Genomic DNA, 15337 nt, shown 5'->3' with positions numbered 1-15337 from the left:
TCAACGTACAGATGATAATTTAATGTTGGTAGGTTTGGGTAATGGCCCTGAGGTTTATACTTTCTCTGAGAAATCCTGTGCTTTCCATCAGTTTGGCATGGTGGATGGCTCTAAATATAATAACTGTCAGAATGCTTTTGGGAGCAAAATATTCATATGAAACGTGAGCCTGAAACGAGAAGGTGGACTGACATAAACCGCTAAATGCATCTGCTGCATTGCCAAAGCATGAGTTTTTTTTTCCTTCCACCGTATGGTGATGAGCTTCAAAATACTTTGAAGAAAAAAATCATCAGTAACATGACTCTCTCTTATGTCCACAGTCCACCTTTGACTTTTAATCAAAGCACAAGATAGTATATAACACAGTTGCTCATCTTGTGCTGTTGATTCACCAATAAAAGTTTCATGCCCACTTTGTAAGTGTTCCAAATACCAGTCATCTAACACTGCAGAAAATGAACATGACAGAACCCTGGAATTGATAACAACACATTGTAAGTTCTTGGTCCAGCTTTGCATCCTTAACACATTGGTTTGCCATTTGAACACCCTCTAGGCTTCTCTCATATGACCATTGTTCATCCCCAAATGACTGAAACCATATGTTCACGCTAGGTTAAACATATGATGCCAAAATTACTGCAGATGGGTGCAGCATGGCAGTTGAGCCAGAAAAGAGACATGAGTAATCAGAGTGGAGAAATGTCACTTTGACTCTTGCTGCCTTTTGCATTGATTGGACAGGGACATAATTAAAAGTGACAGCCGTGCCAATCAATAACAACCCCCCAGCCCCTACTCACTCATGGGCAGGACCGAAGACCACCCTCCCAGTACCATCTCTCTCTCTGCCTCACACACATACACCTCTTGGTGGTGGACTGATGAGTAGTGATTCGGAGCGTGAACAAACATCAGGCAAAAGCAGCAGATGTTATGTAAGGGAGTCATCCCTGGCTGGCTTGATCTCTTTCTCTCGCTCACTTGCTCATTGGTTCTCACCTCCAAAGGGTAGGAGTGAAGAATCAGCAAAAACAGACAGAAAACACCCATGAACAGCTAATTTTGGATCTAAAAGCCTCCCACGTGCTCTCATCTCCTCATGCTTTAATATGTCATGGAGGCTCATATGCACGCCTTGGCCTACTGGGTAAATCATAATATGAAAACTAAGGGGAAAAAGAAGAGGATGCCAAGTAGAAAATGCAACAGACATGTTGAACATAATTCATAATGATGAAACTGTCTGGTAAAAAAGAGGCTGCAGCCAAGAAACTGTTTAGCTTAGTATAAAGGCATTGGTTTTTGTACAGAATGGAGAAATTAGGTACAGTATATCATGAGCTTCAGATGTGCTGTTAGCTTTTGTTGAGTTTGAACAGAAGGAGGTGACCTATTTCCCCTGATTCCATGCTTTGTTTAAAGCTAAGTTAACAATAGACTGTAGTTAAAATTCTGGACAGATACAATAGTAGTATTCATTTTTTCATCTAAAATGAGACAAGAAAGCAAATAAGTGTATTTCCAAAAGCTCCAACTATTCTACTAACTGGAAAAACAGGACTTGAAGTTTCTCAGATACAGTGCCTTGCAAAAGTATTCGGCCCCCTTGAACTTTGCGACCTTTTGCCACATTTCAGGCTTCAAACATAAAGATATAAAACTGTAATTTTTTGTGAAGAATCAACAACAAGTGGGACACAATCATGAAGTGGAACGAAATTTATTGGATATTTCAAACTTTTTTAACAAATAAAAAACTGAATAATTGGGCGTGCAAAATTATTCAGCCCCTTTACTTTCAGTGCAGCAAACTCTCTCCAGAAGTTCAGTGAGGATCTCTGAATGATCCAATGTTGACCTAAATGACTAATGATGATAAATAGAATCCACCTGTGTGTAATCAAGTCTCCGTATAAATGCACCTGCACTGTGATAGTCTCAGAGGTCTGTTTAAAGCGCAGAGAGCATCATGAAGAACAAGGAACACACCAGGCAGGTCCGAGATACTGTTGTGGAGAAGTTTAAAGCCGGATTTGGATACAAAAAGATTTCCCAAGCTTTAAACATCTCAAGGAGCACTGTGCAAGTGATAATATTGAAATGGAAGGAGTATCAGACCACTGCAAATCTACCAAGACCTGGCCGTCCCTCTAAACTTTCAGCTCATACAAGGAGAAGACTGATCAGAGATGCAGCCAAGAGGCCCATGATCACTCTGGATGAACTGCAGAGATCTACAGCTGAGGTGGGAGACTCTGTCCATAGGACAACAATCAGTCGTATACTGCACAAATCTGGCCTTTATGGAAGAGTGGCAAGAAGAAAGCCATTTCTTAAAGATATCCATAAAAAGTGTCGTTTAAAGTTTGCCACAAGCCACCTGGGAGACGCACCAAACATGTGGAAGAAGGTGCTCTGGTCAGATGAAACCAAAATCGAACTTTTTGGCAACAATGCAAAACGTTATGTTTGGCGTAAAAGCAACACAGCTCATCACCCTGAACACACCATCCCCATTGTCAAACATGGTGGTGGCAGCATCCTGGTTTGGGCCTGCTTTTCTTCAGCAGGGACAGGGAAGATGGTTAAAATTGATGGGAAGATGGATGGAGCCAAATACAGGACCATTCTGGAAGGAAACCTGATGGAGTCTGCAAAAGACCTGAGACTGGGATGGAGATTTGTCTTCCAACAAGACAATGATCCAAAACATAAGGCAAAATCTACAATGGAATGGTTCACAAATAAACATATCCAGGTGTTAGAATGGCCAAGTCAAAGTCCAGACCTGAATCCACTCGAGAATCTGTGGAAAGAACTGAAAACTGCTGTTCACAAATGCTCTCCATCCAACCTCACTGAGCTCGAGCTGTTTTGCAAGGAGGCATGGGCAAAAATTTCAGTCTCTCGATGTGCAAAACTGATAGAGACATACCCCAAGTGACTTACAGCTGTAATCGCAGCAAAAGGTGGCGCTACCAAGTATTAACTTAAGGGGGCTGAATAATTTTGCACGGCCAATTTTTCAGTTTTTTATTTGTTAAAAAAGTTTGAAATATCCAATAAATTTCGTTCCACTTCATGATTGTGTCCCACTTGTTGTTGATTCTTCACAAAAAATTACAGTTTTATATCTTTATGTTTGAAGCCTGAAATGTGGCAAAAGGTCGCAAAGTTCAAGGGGTCCGAATACTTTCGCAAGGCACTGTACCAGTGACATAAACAAAATACTTTTTAAAGTGTTACTAAAATTCATACTGTATGTTCGCAGTATTCAAATCCATTGTCAGGGTCTAGAATCCTTTAGCCCGAGCTGGCCACCCTGTTATCATACTGGACAAGCAGAATAGGGATCAGTACTCAGTTGGTATTCGTTCTGCTTACGAAGACTGTGCATTACCACCATTGCAGCATGCAAAGTGGAACAGAATATTTATTTAGGGATCATCTGTCTAAAGAGAGGGGTAGATGTATCAGGATTGTGGAGGCATATGGATTTTAACAGTTGGAATAACTTTATAACATCCCCAAGAGTCAATGCATTTACAAGGGTGGACCTGAACGTCTGTCCATTTCCCTTGGTACCCCTTGCTATGGGTTGTTTTGGCCAGGGACAGGATATAAGAACAGATCTTCTCCTGCAAATATATGGTGTTTGCTCTTTTCTTTTGTAATTGTGTTAATTGGAGAGGTAAAAAATATCATAATCTATAATGACAAGAACAAGTGACAGTGGTGTCTGTGGAGGCTACTGTACATCTGGGGCACCCCTTGGGCTAGTCAGTGGCTCTATAAGTTCCTTTGTGGGAGATAAGTCAGTGAGTAGATTAGTTGGAGATTTGAGGCTGGTTAGACCCTCTGTCCTGTCTGTGTACCTGATGGTCAAAACCACTAAATCCCTCCTAGATCCAGGCTCCACTGTCATACAATGGCACTCAGACCCTGACCCACCCAGGACACACATAAGCACACATACTGAAAATATACAGTGCTTAAAGTCACACAGCTTAACACATTTGATGTACTGTACAAACACAATTATCAATCAATTATTATGATCAGTTCAAGAATGAGTCAACAATTACTGTGACAGACAAACAAAAATGTGTGACAGACAAACTGTGAATGTATTTTTTTTTGTGACAAGTTTTCCACAGATCTACAACTCAAATTTTAAAATTTGGCTAAGAGTCCTCTAGATATCTTGTACATAATGTCTTCATCTCTTCACCCGATACATTCCCTTTGTGATCATCCTGTTGTAATCCTGAATGCTTTCAAGAATTCAAGTGGTTTAAAAAGTGGGAAACTGGGTCTGGAAAGTGTAAAGCCCTTAATAATGAAACCAATGTTGAAGCTATGGCTCATTCTGAATCCAAATCAATGAGTAACTGGATGTCTCCAGGCTTATTGTACAGTAAAGAGTTTGGTAAGGACTGTAACTAGTGGAGGTACAGAATTTTGGAAATTCAATTTGTAATGCCTCATATTGAACTGTTGAGCTGAAAAACTGAGGTTGCACTATAAATGGGTCCAAAGTTGAACTGCGATGGAAAGAACCGAGAAGCATTATTATCTCGTGACTTTTTAACCTTAAATCATTTTTGAGCTTGTAGTTTCCAAGCAACTCAGTTTTAGAGTCTTTTTTTTAGGTTTTGCAAAACCAAGCATACAAGAGAAAAACACAGGATCAAGGAACAGATAAAACTGTATCTGCTCTTACATAAGCTGCAAATGTTTGCATGTCCAGTTAACTAGGTTACTACTTACAAAAGTAATGCTTAGTGTTACTTCATAATCCAAGGAGCATTGCCTATACATTTTTGTGAGTGGAGTTGAGGTAGTGGGGTTAGGTTACATTAAAAAGACACCTTCACACAGTGCCTTGATAGCTGACTGGTTGCAGTGAATACCCTACAACATCCATGGTTTGATTGTGGCTCGGGACCTAGGTTGCATGCAGTACTGTTTCTTTGTTTCTTGTTTGCGTCCCTCTACAGTTTGCTGTCAAAAGGCAACGTGCCAGAAAAAAAAAAGCCATTCACAACATCACATCACTGTGTACAAGTATACACTCTGCCCTTCTTTTTATTGGAATTGAGAAAATGTTACACTCCAACAACAGCCACCAAATTCAATATCTGATAGTTATGTTTACCATACACATTAGTCTTCATGTTTAAAAGCTTTTTCTTTTGCTCTTGAAAGTGAAATGTACTATTTGAAAATATGAACATAAACCTATGAATTATCTCAACAACAACCGAATGAGCCGCCATGAAAGTCTGTGCCAGATCCTAAAGACCTAATGGTCAACTAGTCCTGAAATTTCCAACATAATTTGTGTGCTGCAAGATCTAAAGAAAGAAAGCCCCAGTGCTGCCTTGCAAATTGTGCCCTTGCCATTAAACTGAACTACAGTGAGAGAGCAAGGGGAGAGTTGGTGAGCCCGGCTTGGTAGACCGCCATGACTGGGTAATGGGCCTAATGTCCCATATAGTGGTTATCCTGCCTACGAGATGGATGATGATAAGCGGATGAGGGGGTTACGCTCCCCTGAAGCTTGGAGACAGGAAGAAAACACTCTATACTGACTTCATCGAGAGGTAAGGAAAGAGATGGAGGGAAAATGAAGAGAGATGGAATTCATGGTGGTGTGCAAATGGAGAAGCCACTGCACTGACCATTGCTTTTGCATGATCTGCATGTGTCTAAACCTCTAAATAAAACTCTAGGTGAGTGGAAAAATGGAACTGATACTGGGCATGTAATTTAATTCTTACCAAAATCATACTATTCTACTTCACATTCTATTTAACTTTCTAATTTCTGGCTTTGAAGAAGTTGTTCATGTCACAGACCACAATAGTGCTCAAAATGTCCTGTTTACCTGTAAGAATATTTCTATATTCAGGCCAACAATAAATAGACACAGCTGAAAGTGGATTTGTGTGATTACTTCTGTACATGGCCAAAACACTCAACAAGTACTCACAGGCAGAGAATTAGCATCACTAGAGAAATGTCTTGAAATTTGTTCCACAGAGTTACCGTAGGTGCCATAAACCTGTGTTCTCTCTGGCCTAAATCAGCAAATTCATATAAATCTGTGTGAATAACAGGTGATAGATAGAAAATGGGCAAGGAATGGGAAAGCAAAGATGTGCCACTGTGTCTAGTGTCTACTGTTTGACAAATCATCTCAGACAAGTGTATTAGTGCTCTGAGAATTCTGCAGTCATGAGAAGGTGCGGTTTAAAGCAACTATGGAAAGTGAGACTAGAGATAAACTGAGATTGAGTGAAGATGAAAGAGGTTTCCTTCTATCCCTCAACCCTGGGGCTGGATTGATAGCTGTCACCTTCTGAGATGGGGCCCTTTTAAACAGCTGCTGTTAAAAATATGACTACTGATGACCCTGAGAGTGTGTGTGAATATAATCAAACAAAACTGGATAAGTCACTAGTGAGATCAGTACACTGTGACCTACAGACAGTTTTTAACATCATCATCAGATTAATTGCATGGAATTGTAATAAACACATAGGATTATGCATGGATGCAGCCAGGCAAGTGTTCCAGATACTAATATAGTATTAAACACAAAGATCCATGTTACTGGAGACAGAGTGCACTTATGCTTATGTGTGTGTAGGCTTGAGTGTGTATAAATGCAGAAAGAGTCTTAAACCAAAGAATTAACGATGCATCGATGTACCTGGAGGCTGTTACTTTCACAGCTGGGTGGAGGATAGCAGCGAGTCCTTATGTGTCTAATGAAAGTAGAAAATCAGTTAACACACAAACAAACACATAGCACTGTGCACACACACATGCCGTAGATCTCCACACCACATACACACACAGTCTAAGAGTGTCTGTTCTACTATCAGAAGTGCTTTTGCCAGAAAAAAAAAACTTTCACATGGTGAAAGTTAATTAGGTTGCTTTATTCACAGGATTGTTTCTGCTTCCTTGCAGTTAATTGCTGATTTTGTTAGATAACTGTGTTCAAAGCCTTTGATGGAATAAGTTCTGTAAGTACCATCTTTCAGCCTACTCCACCATTGAAATTTTGGGATTAAGTGTGAAAAAACATTCAAGCATTAAAATCTAAGTTGGTGAAGGCATTCCAGCACAATATATTGTTTTTTTTTTTGTTTTTTTGTGCAATTTGAATCTCTCGAATCAAACCAGGCCTGACTTTTTCTAAAAGGTAATTCCATGTAAGAAATTCAGCTACTCATTTTAACATTGATACAATAATCCTGTCAAAAGTTTTCAAGAAGTTTCTCACTTCTTTTCATGTAACTCTAGAGCCCTTCCAGATTTTCTCTCTACGTAAGTCTTTGTGTATTCATAGGTCAAGATGTGTCTGCCATTTTGACTTTTTCTCAAACACAAATTTTGCATTTTCTCTGTGGGTATTACTGACTTGTGAATATGTAAAAGAAACTCCAAATTGGTACATAAATATGTGAATGTAATGTATACTGAGATTTATTAATGTTTAATTTTAATTCTCCTTGATCTCAGCTATGCTTTTGACACTGTCACCAACAATATCTTAATAAGCCTTGTGAAAAACTATGTTGGCATTGGTGACGTGGAGCTGGACTGGTTCATCTCATTTCTCTTTGACAGGTCCTTCTCCTACTTGGAAATTAATCAGCCTTATGTGCTCCTTTCAGTGGGTTTCCCCAGGGATCTATCCTGGGTCCTCTCTTATTTCATATTGCCCCAAATCATGCAAATCATGCACAGAAATAATATTTCACAGGCACCCTTTGCTAGTTACTTCTGAGTTTAAGGACTGATTTTAAGATTTTACTGCTTATTTTTAAGAATTTGAAAGGTCAGGCTCTTGCTTATCTATGATATGATGACTCCCTGTGAACCTGATCACTACCTGAGATGCTCTTTCAGGGTCTGACGAATGGTTCTTCAATCTCAACTTTATACTAGAGGTGACCTGACCTTTGCTGTCCAAGCCCCTTTGCTGTGGAACTCCCTACATGACCTGTGAATATCAAGAGTTTTTCAACATTTCTGTAGGATGGGAGTTTTGGTTTTTATGACTGTCTTTTAACACATCACAGTGTGGATCTGCCAACTACTGGTGTGTGATGTCTAAACACAACAAACTATGTTTTAACCTTCGGATATAAAGGTTATAGTCATGGCACTTGACTTGGGCTTTAATTTAACTCTTAAAGGCTCTTCTTGTAATAAAATCATATCCACAAATTAAAATAAAAATCTGTATCCAGGGCAGCAGACTCTGACCACTCCATTTTTAGGGGTTTTCCATCATAGGAACCTATTGAGCCATATAATATTCATCCCAGGTTCTGTGTTTGTTTCCACTGCCCCCCGTCCACTTTGGAGGTGTGTTCTCCTGCAAGAGGTAGTACTAAAATCAAGTTGCAGGAAGTTCCAGCCCCATCCTCCTTTAAAGAGAGACAGACACAGGGGAAAAACAGTGGAAAAGCAAAGCAGAAAGGTCTTCATCAGCCTGTGAGTTCATGCCAGGTGACGATTAAGTGCACAGCTTTTATTGCTTATTAGGTTCCAACAGTGGAAACACAATTTTTGTGATACTCTGTAGACCACCTGGCCCTTATTCACAATTTTAGAGGAATTTAAAGAATTCATCTCAGACCTTGTTACTCATTTTGAGATCCTAATTTTAGGTTTGTAATATTAGCCTGAATAAGACCAGTTATCCTCTGAGTAAGGCATTTTCAGCACTTCTTGATGCTTTTGGTTTCACCCAGTTTGTGCATGAATCTACTCACTGCAGTGTTAGCACCCTTGACCTGATTTTGTCCAGTGGGGTATTTTGTTTCCGTTCTGTCTCCCTACTCACATTCAAGATCACTTTCTTATCGAATCTGCAGTGATATAGCCTGTCCTTTTAACAGGGGTGTAAATGTATTTACCACTCAACACACTGGTCCATTGACTTTAACTGCTCTAGGTGTGTGATTACCAGTGGTCCTGGCTCTTTTCACTGCAGCAGTAGGCCCTGTTGAAAATTGTACCAGGGACTTAAACACAGCTCTGTGTAGTCTCCTCACTTCAGCTGCACCTTTTACTACACCCTGGTTTACCAAAGAAACTGCTTCTCTGCTCCTTCATAGTTAACTGCCTGTTCTATCCAATTCTCAGGGGGCTTTTTGACAAACACTTCCAACACTACATACATGCTTCTGGTCAACACAGAGGACAGTTCGGATCCATTTAATTGCCCCTGTGACTGATGTTACTCTTCCTTTGAAGAACAAAAACCCTGCAAAAAACAATGCAGCTACGTTAATCTTGCTCACTCGTCTTCTACTAAATAAAAGCCCTTTTGTCAGCTATTTTATTTAGGGCTTTGAAAGGATTTTGTATATGATTTACAAGTCAGAATAATGATGGTTTGAAAATCTGAAACTCTCTCAAAGCACTTGACAGCACAAAACTCCTTTGACTTGTGAATGGCCTTTGATGAGCAGTAGATCCCCTTTGTAGACATTAGAGCGGGTTTTGGGATCATAGACCTTACAGTTTGCTCTTTCTCTTACTCTTTGGGCAATTATTATCACCTATTGCAGAGTACCACAGTTGTAAGTGGGTACCAAAATTTCCCTTTGGAGGAATAAATGAATGATAACATCATTGTTTTCAATTTCATTTGAATTTCTGGAGTTGTGGAAGAGCTCTGCACTACACCATCTATGCTTTTCTTTTTTTCTACATCTACTGTACTTTTACTCTACATCTAACGTACAATTGATGCTCTTTATCATTATCAAAGTGATTCATTGCACCAGCTGCAATCCAAATTATTTCAGCTAATTACTTTGTGCATAATGTGCATAAATCTCCAAATTGACTTCATCCTATAAAGCCGTCATGGCATCAATCAACTTTTTAATTTTTATCTTTTTTTCATTTGTGTGCCTGCCAGCCTCTAACTCACCTGTTGCTCCAGATCCTTTCATTCCCCATCTGAAAACTTGGTTCCCCCCAGTTCCAGTCAGCTGATTCCTTCTACAGGCCTATTTTCATTGCCTGATTATGATTCCACCTCAGACATCCTGGCCATATTGCATTCTGATTACATTCACCGCTGCTGGCACCAGCACTGCAGGGGGCCCCGGCAAAATGACGCAGCCCTGTACGATGAAAAAATTTGATCTGGTTCAACTTTCACTGCACCGGAGGGTGACTTTATCCATCAAGGTGCTGCTTTGGACATGGACATCCATGGCAAGAAGACTCTTGTTTACCTTGTTTTCATGAGCATTCATTGCTATTCACTGTCAAATTTTGGCCACAGTTAAATCTCCATAACAACATGCCATGCATTTTCATTAGTACTGGATGTTAAATGGTTTTTTTTTTTTTTTTTTATCATTGCCGACACACTGGTGGTAAAGTTGGTGCTAAGGTACAGTAGGCTACTTTAGCAGCATGGCCAACCAAAACACACCAGAAACTCATGGACTGAAAATGTGAAAGAAGCTACTCACGTCGCCTCATCAAAAATTGGCCATATTGTACATGCCTGCAACCCGTCTAACCCCCTAATCAATGCAGCACCTTACTTTTAACACAGCAGGGAGCGGTGAGTCTGAAAGCTTGCTTAAGCATGAGTCATGTTCTTAAGTCCAAGCCCTGTTTTTGTATGCCATTATGAGAACATATACGCATGTTGCTGTTTATGGAAATCTTCGACACTGGTCTTAACCACATCATCATCATCATCATCAACTTTATTTATATAGCACATTTAACACAGCCGAAGCTGACCAAAGTGCTTAACACAATATCCACAACACCCCTTAAAAAAACAACATAAACGAACAGCAAAACAAAAACATCATACTTAAAACAACCCCCTATCATAAATCACAAGCTCAACAAGACACAGGATCATACTGGTTCGAACACCAGACGGTACAAACAAGTCTTAAAATAGGTTTTAAAAGTGGACAACGAGGGGGCCTGTCTAATATAAAGGGGCAATGCATTCCACAACTTAGGCGCCCCCACAGAAAAAGCTCTGTCCCCCCTAGATCTCCGCCTAGCCCTCGGTACCTCCAAGAGCAGCTGGTCAGCCGATCTGAGGCACCGGGAGGGGATATAGGGATGTAGCAATTCCGTAAGATAAAGGGGGGCCAAAGCATTTAAAGATTTAAAAACAAATAAAAGAATCTTAAAATGGATTTTAAAACACACCTGCAGCCAATGCAGGGAAGCCAAAATGGGTGTGATGTGGTCACTTTTACGCCCTCCAACCAATAGACGAGCAGCAGCATTTTGGACTCTGGAGGCGGGCAAGGGCGACCTGACTGAGCCCAAAATATAGTGCATTACAATAATCCACACGAAACGTAATAAATGCATGTATTACCATCTCAAAATGCTGCCGTGAAAAAAAGGGTTTCACCTTTGCCAGCTGCCAGAGGTGATAAAAACTGGCCCGTACAACTGCATTCACCTGAAATTCCATTTTAAGGATAGAGTCTATTTTAACACCAAGGTTAGTAACGGTGGACCGCACATACCGTTCCAAGAAAGATTACCATCTCAAAATGCTGCCGTGAAAAAAAGGGTTTCACCTTTGCCAGCTGCCAGAGGTGATAAAAACTGGCCCGTACAACTGCATTCACCTGAAATTCCATTTTAAGGATAGAGTCTATTTTAACACCAAGGTTAGTAACGGTGGACCGCACATACCGTTCCAAGAAAGCAAAATCAACTGGGGGAAAATCACCAGAGTTATTTGGACCAAACACTATAACCTCGTTCTTCGTATCATTCAACTTCAATAAGTTTAAGGTCATCCACTTCCTAACGTCATCAAAACATGACAATAGTGATGCAACTGATGATGCGTTTCTTCCCCTCAGTGGCAAATACATCTGTACATCATCCGCATAACAATGAAAAGAGACCCCATGCTTCCTGAAAATAGAGCCAAGAGGGAGTAAGTATAAGTAAGTATAAAAAAGCAGTGGCCCTAAAACTGAGCCCTGCGGAACCCCAGATACCAACGGGGTAGACGAGGACTCAACATCAGCAACATGAACAGACATCGTCCTATCCGACAGATAAGACCTAAACCACTTCAAGGCAGTACCACGGATGCCCACTAACTCCTCAAGTCGAGATATTAGGATGCCATGGTCAACCGTGTCAAAAGCAGCCGTCAGATCCAACAAGACAAGAGCCACATAGCCACCAGCATCTGTTGCTAAGTAGATGTCGTTAAAAACCTTTAATAATGTGGACTCTGTACTATGCCAAGCTTTAAAACCACATTGAAAAATCTCCAATACATTTTGCTTATCTAAAAAGGATTTCAACTGTATAAAAACCAGTTTCTCAGATTGGCCTAAAATTACTCAAAATAGAAGGATCAAGACCTGGCTTCTTAAGCAGCGGCTGCACGACCGCATGCTTATACTGTCCAGGGACAACGCACAGAGGACACACTGCTATTAATAAAAGCCAGAACCAACATTCCTATGCAAGGAAAGACCTCCTTAAATAAGGACAGGGGAATAGCATCTCTAGGGGAGCCAGATGGCTTAACCTGGCTAACCACCTCCTCCAAAAATGGGAGAGTCACTGGCTCAAACGTATCAAAAACAGCCAAACAAGGGGCGCAGTCTGAAGGATCTAACACAGGAGCTGGAACAGAAGCCCTTATAGTGACAACCTTCTCATTAAAAACTGTAGAAAACAATCACACACCTCAACTGATGCTTCCATACAGGTAGGCTTGTGGAGGGTCCAACACAGACCCAATTACTTTAAACAGAACACACGGTTTGTGACTGTTAGATACAATAATATTTGACAAATATCCTCGTTTAGCTTCTTCAACAGTCTTCTGGTAGTTATGCAAACAGTCCTTTAAGATTTGGAATGAGACCTGTAATCCATCCTTCTTCCACCGACGCTCCGCCTTACGGCAGGATTGTCTCGCTGCTCAAGTTTCAGTACCAAACCAGGGTCTTGGCCTTGCCCTCAGTTGCTGAATTTTCGGCGGGGAAACCAAATCCATTATGGAGTAACAGGAAAGGTCAAACCAGAAACTAAGGCCCTCTGCATCGCCGGCGGCCACGTCCAGTTGCACAGCAGCCTGATCAAACGCAGCAACAAACGTCCAGCCGTAGAAGAGTTAATTGTCCGGCGGTGCCGAGTAGGGACACATACTGCACCCACTGCACAGGAGAAACTAGCCTTGAATACAATAGGCATATGATCAGAAAAAGTATTTATACATATATCCAGGTCTGATACAGGGACACCATAAGAAACAATAAGATCCAATGTATGACCCTGCTCATGTGTAGGACCAGTCACATATTGCACCAAATCAAAAGCATCAAGAGCAGCTAAAAATTCTTTCACCAGTGGTTTATCTGGGCAGCACACATGCATATTAAAATCACCCAATAAAAGAATATGATCATAATAGGGCATAATACCAGACAGAAAATCCAAAAAGTCATCCACAAACTTCTTATTATATTTGGGTGGCCTGTAAATAACACCACACAGTACTGGATCAGACCGACCCACTTCGAATAAAGTCAGTTCAAAACTAGAGAATGAGGGAAATGGTAAGGTGCACTGCTTACAAAAGAAATAGTTCTTTAAAACAGACGCCGTCCCACCTCCACGCCCCGACACCCGCGAGCTAAAATAGAAACATCCAGCTGGCAAAAGTTCATTAAAAATACCGAACTCACCAGCATCAGCCTGTGTCTCTGTCAAAAAAAGAAAATCCAGGGCCCGGGAGCTAAAAAAAAAAGTCCCTCAGAATAAAAGTCTTAGCATTCACCAGGCCCTGAGCCTGTGACACTGCGGCCGGGGTGCTTGTCAAAGTGTCTTCAGAACATGATGATCCACACCACGCTGTCAGAGCCGCGAAAAACAGGGCCTAATAGGGTGAGGAACCACTTCACCACCCACAACAGGCACCAAACAGGCATCGGTAGGATCCAAAAGACGCCGAGACACCACGAAGGAAGAACACAGTTCCCAATCCGTCCGAAGGAAGGAAGTGGAGCACATCAGGTGGGTCTTCAGCTTCACTAACTTTCCACTACGCTGACCCCGGCGACGGGGACGTTTCCACCAGGGAAGCAGAGCCGAAGCCTGAAGGAGATGGGCCGGAATCCCAGACAAAACCGGGGGAACAGTCTTATGCCCATCCCGATCAAGTACACATAAGTTACCAACTTTAAATTGAAGATCCAAAAGGAATCGGCGATCATACACCAGCAGAGACTGAGCCCGTAGACACAACAGAACACACGAACATCAGCGGCCGGTCAGGGTCGCCATAGTATATTTGACGAAGGTTAGACGCGCTAACGTTGTCACTGTATTGTACTTTGAGACAGAAGGTCGCTCACTGAAATAACCAACATTATAAATACGGTGGTGTGCTATCATTACAGTTTGTTTACATTGTGAGCGCGACATGATCATTGTTGTTTATCGCTGCTGCCAAGGTACATGTCCAATAATACTGGGTCTGTCTACAACAAACGCTATAATAATGAGTGATCCCTGTGTTTATGTGTGAGCCAAAAAATAGCAGTAGGGCCTACTGCTTCCTGATGCAACCCTGATTCAAACCCGGGCCGCAGCGGCAAGAGTGCTGCGCCTTAACCACTAGCCTACCAGGGACGGCTCTTGTACATGCTTTATGTGAAGTTTCCAAATTATTTTATAATCTGTTATGACACCAAGAAATTTAATTTCATGATATTATTCTTTATGAAAATAATTATTTCAGCATACATTAATCACACTCTCAACATGTTTTATCTAATCAGCTTTTAATCGATCAGTTCAATCAGTTAATTTAGATTGCCGAATTGTTTCCTTATTTAATGTGGGAGGAAACCCACAACATCATAGTAGGCAGATTGCAAACTCACGGTGAGGACAGAGTCAAGCCATTGTCTTTTACTGTAGCTGTGAGCTCACAATAGTAATGCTGAGAAGCTTGTTATTACCATGGATGTCATACGGAATGCGTTATCTCTTGTCATACTGTACACTTATGTGGCAAAGGTCCCGGAAGTGCAAAGAGTCCTACCACTCAACGATTTCCTTTTGACTACTTTAGCGACATCGGATAACTTTCCACGCATTAGTAAAGAACCTGCGAATGGCGCTGTGTTTCTTTGGTGGGTTAGGGTTAAGTAAGTGATTTTTTATAGTCAAGGCGATGTAATCTTCACTTACTGTTGTATCCGAATACAGTTGAAACTGCACCCTATCTGCACTGCCAAAATGTTTGCACAGGTCTTTG

At 41.1% G+C, this 15337-nt stretch overlaps 1 protein-coding gene across 2 annotated transcripts in view; it reads right to left on the bottom strand.

Moving 5' to 3' along the window:
• nrxn3b (neurexin 3b) overlaps positions 1–15337 on the bottom strand; it is a 444405-nt gene that overhangs the window by 338230 nt on the left and 90838 nt on the right. The window contains exons 2-3 of one of the 2 annotated variants that reach the window (XM_020618121.1): positions 9974–10169; positions 6725–6779 (exon numbers count right to left, since the gene is read on the bottom strand). The exons of the other annotated variant lie outside the window; for it this stretch is intronic. The gene's annotated coding sequence lies outside the window, so the exon portion shown is untranslated. The remainder of the gene's footprint in view (positions 1–6724; positions 6780–9973; positions 10170–15337) is intronic. 2 annotated transcript variants of the gene reach the window in all.

Source organism: Monopterus albus, unplaced genomic scaffold (genome assembly GCF_001952655.1).
Source record: "Monopterus albus unplaced genomic scaffold, M_albus_1.0 scaffold201.1, whole genome shotgun sequence".
Lineage (NCBI taxonomy): Eukaryota > Metazoa > Chordata > Actinopteri > Synbranchiformes > Synbranchidae > Monopterus > Monopterus albus.
Note: the sequence above shows the minus strand (reverse complement) of the source record. Positions and strands in the feature narration are given on the sequence as shown.